Consider the following 3023-nt stretch of genomic DNA (forward strand, 5'->3'; position numbering starts at 1 on the left):
TTTAACTTTAAGCAGCATGTAACTTACTCCACACATCTAAAGGGCCATATTAGATCTAGTCTTCTATTTAGGTCTACAAATTTATACAAATTTATGTGTAGAAGATGTCCACATGAGCAATCATTGCTGTTTGTTCTTTGACATGTTCTCTCTCCCTCAGCCACCGCTTATAAAACTAAAGCCACAAAGGTGCATTTTAACTGTCATAAACTCAAAACCTTGGACACAATATTCAAAGAGGATAGATATGGATTAGTTCAAAACAAGTCTGTGTGCGTCATCACGCATCAGCATATTGCACAAGTCTGCATGCGGCTGCTCTTCCCCTGGAGCAGATAAACCGTATCCCATCTAGGAACAGAAACCAGATCAGTGACTATTTTCTCTTTCTGTTATCAGCCTGTTATTAGTCACTGATCTGGTTCAGAGTTCAGTTGGTTCCCAGAGGAAGGAGATGAATCCAAGGGGGAAATTGTCCTCTGCTTGAAGCGGGCGCCGCCCCTAGAGCTCTGGGTGAAGAGTGGAGCTGAAGCCAGCCAACTTTGAGCGGCAAAAGAGTCTTGAAGGGCATATCCAAAGCCGAAGTCGCAGCAGAACTAAGTTCACAGACCAGAAGATCAGAGAGCCGATGAGGTAAAGAAGGGGAATCCAAGCCGAGGTTAGAAGAACAGTCCAAGTTCGGTAAGCCAGTAGAATCCAGGAATCAGTCTAGAACAGAGCAGATTAACAGAGCAGACAGAAGCTGTGCTTCTGTCTGCTCTGCTCTGCTCTGTTTTGTGTTTTTGGTTTTATTTTGTTTGTTCAGCGTCCCCCCATTGGCTTCCTGCTGAATCCAGAATAGAATTTAAGATCCTCCTCCTTACAAAAAAAGTCCTAAATAACTAAACCCCATCTTATGTCAGAGATCCAATTGTGTCTCATGTTCCTAACAGAGTACTTGACTTTTTAACCTGCAGGATTTCCTAGCAATTCCCACGTTTTTAAAACTTACAGACTTGGCTTTAGACTGTCTACTATATCTTATTTAAATGTATGAACATTAATGTTGTTACAGCTGTTTATATTCTCTAATGAAATCTATCATTCTAGCATGTTTAAAATATCTAAATAAATAAGATATAACTTTGACTTCATCTTATCTATATTGATCTATATTTTTTGAAAGCCATATCTGAAAAGATTAATTTTTTTTTGGACTCTTCTCTGCAGTCTGAAAAAAATCAATTGCTTGTAAGATTAATTTAAAGAGACTGAATTGTCTACATTTAAAAACACATCAATGCTGAAATGGGAGGAATTATCACCTTAAGGGAACCGTAAAGAGAAAAAGCTGTGGCTGCTGACTTCTTACATTCCATAAAAATTGGTATTTTATAAATTGATTGTGAAAAATATGACAAATCCTTGACAAGGCAGATGTTTAAATGTTAAGTAAATAAATAACATATGGGAAACTGAACTTCAAATCTGATAATTTATTATTAAATGTATATAAAAAGCTGAATAGCAGGCACATTTCTTTTTGTGTGTGCACTCGTGAATATGTACACTGATAGTCAAAGTGCAAGAATTTATTTGAGGAACGTATTACAACATCAATACTTGGAACCTGCAAAGCAGTTTATCAAATCTGAAACGGTGTGCACAGTGTTTGAGTTTATACATCTTACCTGATCACACTTAATTCATCATGTCTTGACCATTACAGGCTTATTATGTAATCAACTTTGAAGTTGCTCTGTTGGTCTAGTTAACATACTGTTTCATGCAGTGTTGTTTTTGTCAGCGATGAGGATGACAAAATTATTTAATTTACGCTTCTTATTCGAAGCGTCAATCGAAAACTGACGAGCTAAACATGGATCCCTGATGACTTACACAAGTCATAGGTTTGAGTTTTCGTCAATGAGACTAAATTAAAATTGTCGGTTGTTGGTCTGATGTTTCAAATGCATCATTGTACAGTTATCTGCTAAGCAGTATCAGCCGTGCAGCTGTGTCCTGTTTGATCCTGCTCTCAATCTGCTACCCAGCGTTGCACATGCTGCAGATAGGTCTGAAAAAATATCCCGGAATGGTCCAGTACTGCATGCTTAACTCTGACAAACTCTGATATGATCTGTTCTGATGTTTTGTTATTTGTTTTTTTGAGCAATGAAGATTTTATTGATCTGTGTGTAATGCGTAATTCATAGTAGATCAGGAAGTGTTTGCTTTACGATGGAAACCATGTATGTTTTGTCAGCTTAACTGTCTGCTATTTTAACCAATATAATGTGTTGAACTCGATCTGCTATTTTCACATTTTTGTGAGACACTTTTTTTTACAATGTAGTGCATTAATTCAGAAAGTTTATTTGAATGCTATAAATCAAAGTTTTCTGCCCAACAGCAATGATGAACTGCACGGCAGCATTCTATACCCAGCTATTGTAGTATCAAGACAAGAGCTGTCAGTCTGGCTGTTATTCAAAATTGTAAAGGTTAACCTATTTGCAACATAAAACTGACTAAAACTAGACTAAAATCTTTTTAAGTTGTAGTCAACTAAAACAGACTAAAACTTTCACATATTGTAATGACTATAATGTGATTCAAACTAATAATAGTTTTCATCCTGAAGACTAAGACCAAATCTAAGATGCTGTCAAAAACAACACTGGTTTCATGACGATCTCTCATACTTGTTGTCTGCCTTTCATTAAGAATATATCTGATTTTCTGTTTATTTTGAAGCTCCATTGTTCTTAGTTTGAAGAAAATGTGCCCTAATTTTCTAATTAAAATGAATTATTAGAAATGCTTTTATTTATTTTCAAAATAAACCTACATTTGGAATCTCATAAAAGCATTAAGAGCGCGCAGGCTCTGCCAAGTTGCCACTTTCCCCTGACATTGTGACTTCTACCTTAAAGGAATAGTACACCCAAAACATGATTAGCCTTTATTTTCTACTCACCCCCATGCTAAACAACACTCTGGAGTACTTTTTTGATATCTCAAATGCATCTGGAGATCTGGGA

The 3023-nt window shown here is 36.3% G+C and overlaps 1 protein-coding gene across 1 annotated transcript in view; it reads left to right on the top strand.

Annotated features, from left to right (window-relative positions):
- Positions 1-564: 564 nt before the first annotated feature.
- Positions 565-3023, top strand: part of LOC107104917 (major histocompatibility complex class I-related gene protein-like) — a 28405-nt gene continuing 25946 nt past the window's right edge. The window contains exon 1 of the mRNA XM_015405034.1: positions 565-681. The gene's annotated coding sequence lies outside the window, so the exon portion shown is untranslated. The remainder of the gene's footprint in view (positions 682-3023) is intronic.

The sequence above is a fragment of the Cyprinodon variegatus genome, unplaced genomic scaffold (assembly GCF_000732505.1).
Source record: "Cyprinodon variegatus isolate N-32 unplaced genomic scaffold, C_variegatus-1.0 Scaffold1951, whole genome shotgun sequence".
Taxonomy (NCBI): Eukaryota; Metazoa; Chordata; class Actinopteri; order Cyprinodontiformes; family Cyprinodontidae; genus Cyprinodon; species Cyprinodon variegatus.